This window comes from Homarus americanus, unplaced genomic scaffold (genome assembly GCF_018991925.1).
Source record: "Homarus americanus isolate GMGI-L3 unplaced genomic scaffold, GMGI_Hamer_2.0 scaffold30108, whole genome shotgun sequence".
Taxonomy (NCBI): Eukaryota; Metazoa; Arthropoda; class Malacostraca; order Decapoda; family Nephropidae; genus Homarus; species Homarus americanus.
This window is the reverse complement of record NW_024748109.1, coordinates 1,790,221-1,800,719: the sequence shown is the minus strand read 5'-3', so window position 1 is coordinate 1,800,719 and position 10,499 is coordinate 1,790,221.

Here is a 10,499-nt window from a genome sequence, read left to right as displayed (position 1 = left end):
ACACTGAAAAACAACAAATTAGTAAAAAAAAAAAAAATAAAAAAAAATTGTTGGAGTAGTTTCGTTCGTTATAGCATTCTCAATTTTATAGGTAAAACCGTTCGTTATAGGAATATTCGTAGTAGAATCCATTCATTATAGCATACCCCACTGTATAATGCATTCACATAAATGTAATATTTTTGCTGGAGTGACGTATGTATTACAGTGGAAAGTGGGATAAAATCGTGACGAAAACAATGACTTTCGCTTTCTTTCATTCAAAAGATGTTACCGTAATCGCTTTTCGAATGGTTTTCAGTTAAAAAACTGTTGTATTACAATAATATTCTATCCGAATTGACTTGAATAAATACTATGATACCATATTTCTAAATATTTTCATTAGAATCCATCAAAATCATTTTCCTTGTCATCGTCTGCAGCAGCAAACAGCTTCTCCCAGTCCTCTCCTTGAACAGGGCTAGAGGGTACGTGTTTTTCGAATCGTTTTCAGTTAAAAAACTATTATATCACACGTATATTTTACCTAAACTGCGCCTGAATGAATATATTCTCGGAAATAAATAGTAGTTTTGCTGAAACGTGATGTATTTCAATGTAAAATAGGATAAAATACATGACGAAAACAAAAGACTTTACCTAAGCTTCCGATGTTCTTGAGATGTTCCTCGTTTTTTTAATAGTTTTCGATTAAAATTCTGTTATATTACAATGATATTCTATTCATACTGTTCTTGATATAATACATTCACTGAAATGTAATATTTTTTCTGAAATTACGTATGTATTACAGTGGAAAGTGGGATAAAATCATGACGAAAACAATGACTTTCGCTTTCTTTCGTTCAAAAGATGTTACCGTAATCACTTTTCGAATGGTTTAGTTAAAAAACTGTTGTATTACAATAATATTCCCTCCTAATTGACTTGAATAAATACTTGAATGGAAATATACAATATTTTTGTTGAAACTACCCGCGTTTCAGTGTAAAATGTCGTAATAATAAATGGTAAACAATTTTCCTTCGGCACTCGTGTTTCAGGCACGGTGAGCCTCAGTTTATAGGACGTGGAGTGATTGAAGTAAGATTTAAATTCAATGCAAAACGCTGATGAGGAGGCAAGGTCTTCAATGAACTACAAGTTATTTCACAGTAATCCGGAGCCTAATAATCACCTTTCACAACTCACTGTTTACCACTGTCTTGGCACTTTAAAATGACATTAGTTTCAACAGGAAAGAAAAAATATTGCACATTATGCAGATGCGTATGTAACACAGTTTTTCTAGAAATTGGCCTATAACTACATTGCGTTAGCGCTGTGCTTACGTTAGTTTGTATGACTGCCAACTCACATATCCCTTCTGCAGCAGGAATACATAGGCTGGACATACGTGTAAATGTAAATATGACGATTTACACTGTGATAATACCCTAGGATAATCCAATGCTAGCAAGGTATATTCTTCATCAATTAGCAGACGTTCTTTTGGTCTATCCAGAGTATACCATGTGTCATTAACATACAAAGGGAAGGGTTCCAAATGCCATGCATTAAATTTGTTGCCCTAGTATTATTGGTATGTGGTTAAGAATAGCATTGTGCGTGAGAGTTGACTCCAACAGAGGGTAATAATATTCTACCTCATGATCTGCAAAAATTGGAGTTAAATGATAAGTCAACTTGGCTATTTATAATGCTTCAAGAAGAGTCTTCACAGTCACAAGTTTTGCATCCACTCGTCCTAACTCTGCATCCACAATGCTTGCGATTAGTTCATTTTTTTAATACAGCTGCTCCCCGACTTACGACGGGGTTAGGGACCCAAATCCAGGTAGTAAGTCGAAAATGTAGAAATTAATACATAGTAAATCTAAAATGAAATACAGTACATGTACTGTAAAAGTAATCAATACTGAAGAATGGATACAGTGTCACTGTGCACTTACCTTTAATGTAGTCAGCTGAATGCACGCAGGGCCCCCATAATTTTCTAATTATACATGGAGACTACATTAACTGGATGAAGCAGAGGAGGAGATAGGGCTGGGTGGGTCATCAATGTCGCTTTCTTCAGACAGGTTAATATACAGGGGAAACTTGCTTGTTGAAGTTATTGGATCCTCTTTAAGGAGTGAAGAGGCAACACTGGTGGGGCATGAGGAGACAGCAATGGGGGACCTCTTAAAATATATGTCCAATTTTGACTGCACAGTTTGCTTTTTCTTTTCATTATAAATCTCCCTGTAGCAAGCAAGCGCATCTTGTACCATTCTGTCAACTTTTGCAAAACGCTCAACATTTTGATCCATTTCGTCAAACATTTGCATCCCCTTATTAATTGTAGCAAATGCTTCTGCCATTTGTTTCACTGAAAAATTTTGGGGGGTGCAGGTTCTTCTACATTTTGACTCTCTTCTTCCTCTGCATTTTTCTGTGCTTCCAGTTCAATAAGATCCTCGTTACTTAGCTCTTCTGCTACACTTTCAACCAACTGCTCAACATCTTCATTATCAATTTCTAACTCAAGCTGTTAACCCAACTCCACTATCTTGTTACTTATCTCAGAAATTACTTTATTTTCATTAAATCCTCTGAAACTGTTCACATATCAATTCAGGACTTTCTTCCATATTCCATTCATGCACTGACCTGTAGCCTCATCCCATGCTGCAGCTATGTTCTTTATACATTTCAAAATGTTGTAGTCCTACCAAAACTGTGTGAGCATTTTCTCACCTTCAGTAGCAGCAACAGCCTGAGCGAAGGTCGTACATAAATAATTCGCTTTAAAGCAGCAATAGCACCTTGATCCATGGGTTGGATGATAGAGGTAGTGTTAGGTGGAATGTAGACTACCTTAACATCAGGGTGCCGTCAGACGCAGCCGGGACTCCCACTGTCACAGCTGACTCAAGGTTGGGGTGAGTAGATAGTAGATCAGGTGATGTCTCCATTGCATAGCAACTGATTGATGCTTCAAGATGGCGACGGGTGAGTCCACTTCAACGGCTGGGAGTCCACTATCCACCAAAATGCTGACCAAGGGTTGCTGGGCACGTCCATCACGGGTGAGAGTCAGGGGTTCTTCTGTGTGCCAAACCTCTCGTAGCCCTTTATTTAACAGACTCGCTGGGGACACACACCTGCAGTCATGGACAGCCAAAACACTCTGTTTAAACAACTTGTGATGTCTAAATGGTGTAAGGTCCACATGTTGCAAAACCTCAAAGCACGTAGGTATGTGGCAACACTGTAAGATCCAATGGGCTGTCACTGGGGGGGCTATCTGCTCACAGGATGTTTAATGTTGACGCCACAAATTCTTCTCCTCCACGCCTTGTTGCTAGACAGGGGTGTTGCCAACCTTTCACAATAGGTAAAAGTTATCAATAACTTATAAATGGTTATTGAGAAAAAGAAATTTGTACATCTCGTTGGTTGACAAAATAAAAATCACTCGATGCATAACGTCCCACTATGGGATATTATAATACATTTTGTAAGAATATAACACGTCAATATTTTTTTTTCAGATTTCGTAAAACACTTATGACTTGTTATGTAGAATGTATACAGTACAGTATATATAAACCGGAATGTCGTTATCCGTTCCCACTTTGCTGCCACCTATGAATTGGCCCTTTAATCGTTGATTCTTGTTGGGTTAATGGGGCTGGAACATGTAAAAGTATACTCTGTATATGTATAGTGATTTACGGGTGATTTAGGGGAATTTTAGGAGTGTTTCTAACTTTATGCGTTTTTGGCTTTACTTTGTATGTACTTTTCTGTGAGCTGGAACCAATTGCCCAATATCCCATTGAAATAATGGATTCAGTTAACGAAATTTTCGGTTAACGAACGACTCTGTGGAACGAATTGTGTTCGTTAACCGAGGGACTTCTGTATAGGGTTTGAGTAGCGAAACCCAACTGTCCTTTCTGTATTTATTAAGAAAATATATTATATACAGTTCCAAGTGTATATCACTGTAACTTAATCACTGTAGCTATGAGTGTTAAAATGAGGACGGCGGCTATATTAAATAGCTCTTCTAAATACGTCCTGCTTGTGTGAGAGAATGAGTAAGAATGCTCAAACAACCGGCTTCTATATGCTGACCTAACACTGTGGGGGCTGTGCCTCAAGGAGCTTACCCATCACGTGATGTGACCATGTCACCTCATAGCCAGTGGAAAGTTACAGGGGGTGATATGATTATATAAACCCAATGTACTGCCCTGACATTTAGTTAAGAACTAAGGGACTAATACACATGACGGGGGTGTTTACGTGAGCACTGTCGTCACTAAACACATGCTCAGGATTTAGGGCTCCTAAACCCACACCAGAAGGCCTGGCTTCACTTGAGTCTTGCTCTAAAATCGGGCAGACATTGCACAGCACTTCTCACACCCGTGGAACATGAACAACTTCAATGTTACGCCGAAAAGTTATCAAAAATAGCAGTAGAAAGTACACTGAACCGCCTTATGCTATACAATGCGTCAAAACTAACAAGGAGGCAGCATCTGGGCACACAGATTGGCCGAAGAGCTGTGATGTAGCAAGGGAAATCCATTGTGATTGGCTGACTCAGGGGATATAGTCCACAGGAGGCGCGCTGTCATTGGCTCGCGCTCCTTTCACTGAACGGGATGTAGCCACCTTCATTTACTGAGCACACAGCCAGATACGTAGCTCCCAGCCCGAGGCGAAATGACACCCTATTTTTTAAGGACCTTCAACCATATTTCTAGTCTACCTAGGGGGTTACATCCAATGCCAACATGTAGAGGAATGGTGAAAATAGTGATATCCATAAAAAAACGCATTTTGCCCGGGGTGGCGCTTTACCCCTTTCTATTGCTGAGCGCCTCGTATCAAAACAGTATTATTACAATATTAATATGGAAGCTTGTCATTTATTGCAGCATGAATATCATAAGCTCACTGTAAATATACATTCCTTATACTGAAAGCACTGCATACTGTAGTGTCGTAAATGGATATTCAATTATTTTTAGCTTTGAAAATGAGCCCGTAAGCCTGGCTGCCTGTTCGGGATAATGTAGATAAAGTACTTTGAAGACTAATTCCCGGAGTTTATTTTACTGCCACACCACCCTGTTAAGTACTGTACTTCGGTGTCTTTCAGGACTCATTTCTTTTTAACTCGGGTTGAAACACAACGACCCTCTTCAACGGAAGAGGGTGTTTAAAACTCCGGGCGTAAACCTTTGGTACACAAAGAGGTAGTGTGGCTGGCTGGCTGGCTGGCACAGTACTCTCCTGCCTTTCACTTCATCAACTGTAAAATTTGGTCCCCACTCTGCAACCTGACCCGGTGGCAGGTCACAAGACTAAAACCAGTAACCATTGGGTAATTAGGCAAGTGTTTTATTCACTCGGCCATACTCTTTGTAACACTAAGGACTTATATTTGACATTGGCTTTTGTATGTGTGTGTGCACTGTACACTTGCTACAAAAAGTATCTACACAAATTTTTGCTAGACAATATGACACAACTGACAACATATTTTGACAACTCAACGAGACAACAGGAGTCGCAGTGTTCATTTTGACAGCCATTGGACCCCACCTTGCAGATACTTTCCGGAGCTAGTGTACAATACGTGTTTCCATTCTGTACGTATTTATTTCCGTATTCATTGCATACATGATTGCATGAATACTTAAACTGTAATCCTGTGTTACTATGGATTTTTGTGCACAAGAGCACTTAATATAATGTAGTACATTATTCAATAATCATGTGTAAAGGCCCATGTTTGAATAGTAAACAAAGAACAGTTTCCCTCAATAACTGTGCTGTTCAGGTGTCTAGTAATTCTCACCACATCTTATCCATAATGTTGGTTCAACACACAATCTTCATTATTCTTGTCAGTTAAATCATAAATTATTTGGCCAGTTTATTGTAATAATACAGTACTATATATTGATTTTCAGGAGTTGACTTTTGAAGTATTTCTGTGAGCTCAAGGTATTGTAATGTTGATACTGATACCATACAATACAGTCTCTTAATATCTGGTGGGTTTATTGTGAATGAAAATTATAATTAATTTATACAGCAGACATCTTACAGTATTGTACAGGTGTTATAGAACTAGTTGTGAATGTTATAATATTCTTAATCTATCCTCTACAAGTCTACATTATTCATGTTGAATACATAAGGCTAGTGTATCAAATATACATTGTACCCTCGTTAATATGGTTCATTATTTGGATTTCAGCCTAATTCATATGTTTATTCTAAAAATTAATTAAACAATTTGAATTCGGAATGAACATGAAATAACCGAGCGGTTCCGAAAAGTAGATTACCCTGTATTATTATCGGAATATATTATGAAATAGATCAAGATTAATAAAATATGAATTATATTAAGATACAGGCAAAACCAGGGTTACGGAAATTTGCCCTTGGGCTTTTTTTTTTCAAACATAAAATTGACGATATATAACAAAGAAATTCACCAAAATTTAAAAATTTATTTTCTGTGGATTCTGGATGGTTGCTATAAGACAGTTGGAGGGAATGGAGGCCCTGGACGGTAGCTCACTTACCCAACACAACAACAATGGTGCTGCTCAGTTTGAATTCGTTCTCCGACTTGTGTTCAGTTTTGCGACTGTGTTACTTTGTACACTTATTCAAGATGAGTGGAAAAAGGCCATCAAGTTCAAGTGACAGCAATGGTGCTTAAATATATCATAAAGGAATTACATTGGACATTAAACTTAATGTTTTAAGGAGATAACTCCCAATAACTCCTGCAGCACTCAACATTGTTTCTGGTGAATCAAATTCAAATTGTTTATTTTCATTCATATACTGTACAGTATGTGCTTGTATTAAGTTTTTTTGGCTGAAAAAATTCCTTGGGAACACATCTCCAATTATATAATGGAAGTCAGTAGAAAAAATTATCCCACTTTATGTATTTTCTTGATACATAAAAATTTTCAGAAACGGAAACCATCCGTTACCAGGGGATATCTGTATTGTCTGTATCTGTAAAACTACATATGGGTGGGTAGCAGTGGAGAGGAGGGAGGGGAAAACAACCCGCCACCCCTGCTCGGCATAACAACAGCGTGCAGTTTCCCCCTTAATTCCCATAATATTGAAAGTAGGTTCAATTGGTGCCAAGTTAATAAAACATAAAAAAAAAACAATAAATTTCCCCCAAAATCCCACTCTTAATCCTAGGTGAGCTGTTGTGCCGCAGTATATTCCTCTCTTGTTTACAGCGGGGGTGTAGTGGATCCCTCCCCTACAAACGCTTTTGTCGCTGAGTAGCCGACCCCTCAAATTCCCCAGTGTATGCCTCGTGGTCTAGGTCAACCAGCGCCGCCTTACATGACGGAGGTCAACTACTAAGCCATGCCTACCTCCGCTATTTAAGACCTGACCTCGTGGTGACCGCTCTCTTTGCTACCTACACCAACCAGCAAGCAACACCTCCTCCTCCTCCGCCGCTGCCTGGCTGCCCTCGCTCCCGCCGGCGAGCATGGCGACCCACAAGCTGTCCTCTGAGCATCCTCACCAACCAGCTCTCTCTACATCACGCTTGTAACCACGCTGCCACTTCCCAGCACCAAGCTGCATTGTACATCCAATACAACATGTATACAGAGAGCACATTGTGAGTTTCCTTTCTCCATCCCATCCTGAGTGTGAACCAAACATCCCATTACCCCACAAATGGTGACCCTGGAGATTCGCACTCACACAGGATGGAGGAGAAACCGATTACTCTCCCAGTCTTCAAGCAACATGGAAGACTGGCTTACCCACGCAGAGGCAGCTCTCATCGACTCTACAGCTACTGTCTCTACACCGCAGGGTAGACACCCTAGAGCAGCTCTGCTTCTCTAAGCAGACAGCCGCTCCTCTTCCTGCCCCAAGCACCACGTCCTACCGACCCCAACACACCCGTCCTGCCTCAGACGCCGCCCCAGCCCAGCAGTACCCCCCGCCGCTCCTACCGACGCGGCCCATGCGCCTGAGTGCGGACCCACACACCCCTCTTTTCTCCCTCAGGTACCCCCTGCTACTGTCCTGCACCCTGCTGCTGTCACGAGCCCTCATTCGCTCCTGCTGACGCAGCCCCTGCTCCTGACCCAGGCCCACACACCGCAGCAGGCGCATCTGACGACTCTGTACCTGCCGTGAGGGAAGCTCAACATTCATCGCCTCCACACACCATTTTTCTCCCTCTCTACTCCCACAGATATTGTGTATCTAGACAGTTGTCTCCTCTAGCGGCTGGCTCATCCGTGCCCTCGCCGTTATGGCTAACATGTGGCATGCACCGCCCGTTCTGCCTCACATGTGCCATGCAACCCTGCAGACAACAAGTCTCCTACACCGCCTGGAGGGAAGGAGGGAGTATTGTAGTGGATCCCTCCCCTACAAACGCTTTTGTCGCTGAGTAGCCGACCCCGCAAATTCCCCAGTGTATTCCTCGTGGTCTAGGTCACCCAGCGCCGCCTTACATGACGGAGGTCAACTATTAAGCCACGCCTACCTCCGCTATTTAAGACCTGACCTTTTGGTAACCGCTCTCTTTTCTACCTACACCAACCAGCAAGCAACACCTCCTCCTCCTCCGCCGCTGCCTGGCGGCCCTCGCTCCCGCCGGCAAGCATGGTGACCCACAAGCTGTCCTCTGAACATCCTCACCAACCAGCTCTCTCTACATCACGCTTGTAACCACGCTGCCACTTCCCAGCACCAAGCTGCATTGTACATCTAATACAACATGTTTCCAGAGAGCACATTGTGAATTCCCTTTCTCCATCCCATCCTGAGTGTGAACCAAACAACCCATTACCCCACAGGGGTAACAGCTAATCGTTACTGTTGTCCCTAACAATGCTGCCATCTCTCAACCACCATTGTTGTCACTGCTCAAGAGGGTTGGTGTTTACCACAGGATCTGTCTTGAGCACGTAGTAAATAATATAGCATAAATATTACTGTAGTGTATGCAGTAATGCATTCATGCACCCTGGTTTAGTCACTGACCAATTGTCAAAGTGCAAAAGTAGCCTATTGAAGCCATCATGTATCAGTTAATTTTAAAATGTAAATCATAAATTAAAATGTTATAAGACAATGGTTTGGTAGTGCTGTTAATGTGTGCGTGCTTTGTAAGTGCCTCGTCATCTCACCTCGTCGTCTCACCTCTTGCCTCGTCACCTCACACCTTGCATCGTCAGCTCACCTCACAATGTTACTTTTATTTATTATTGTATTACAGTACAGTATTTGCTTTATTATTACTGCATGTACTGTATATTTAAAAAAAATATTTGTTTGCACAATAATTATAAATAGATTATTTTATGTAATAGCCAAGGCATGGCCAGGTGCGAAAACTGAACAGAAAATGAACAAATAATTAAATACAAAAAATAAAAAATTGTCGAATAATGTCAATATATTCTGAACTCAGTTAATTTAGATTTTCGGTAATTCAAGTGACCCAGAGCCCCATTTTTGTCGAATAAACGAGGGTACAGTGTAATGAAATGCTTCACAAGACCATACAGTACATTACAGTCATACTTACCATTAGATGATCATTTGAGCATAACCCTTCTCATTTTCTGTCATACTCATCTTTGGTTCATGGTTCAATTATTTCAGTAACTTAAAAAGAATTATGCATAACATTACATTAAAGCCACTTAACTATGGCTTTGTTGACAGGTAGTAGGTAGTAAGCAGCTACCAAACAGGGAGGTACTATCGCCTGGGAAGATATTGGAAGCATAATGTGTTGTCTAATGGTAGACCCTGCTGCTATATGGCATCACGAAAATTGTGACCAAGTCCCAGGTTGCTGATCTGACTTTCTGTCTCATTTACACACAATTGCTGGGTCTCAATTGTTTCTCTTATTATTGACAACACAACATACATACAGTATACAGGGTATTGTTTCTCACTTTTGATTTTTTTTTCATTTTTGAATTTCCTTATGGTTCTATATTATTATTATTATTATTATTATTATTATTATTATTATTATTATTATTATTATTATAATAATAATTATCATCATTATTTTTATTACATTTTTGCCCCCCAGGCCCCGATGTAGGTCAATGACCTGTGTCCGGGTGGGCTAATCTGTTAAAAAATAAATAAAAAAATAAAAAAAATAAATAATAGGACTACGTATTATGTTATGGGTAACTAAATAAATATAATACAGTGTTTTATCATAAATACAGTATAGTCTATGATTGACTTATTAAAAGTACAGTAGGTATGGGACTTGTAGCATATATTGAGGGTGTATGCTGTATACAGTAGTAATATATACTGTATGCAGTAAATAGTCAGGCATTTATAGAAATTCATTAACTATTATGACATGAGAGAAGGTTCACATAGCTAATAGCCAAGTACAGGTATACCTAAAAAACAGACGCTCCAATAAC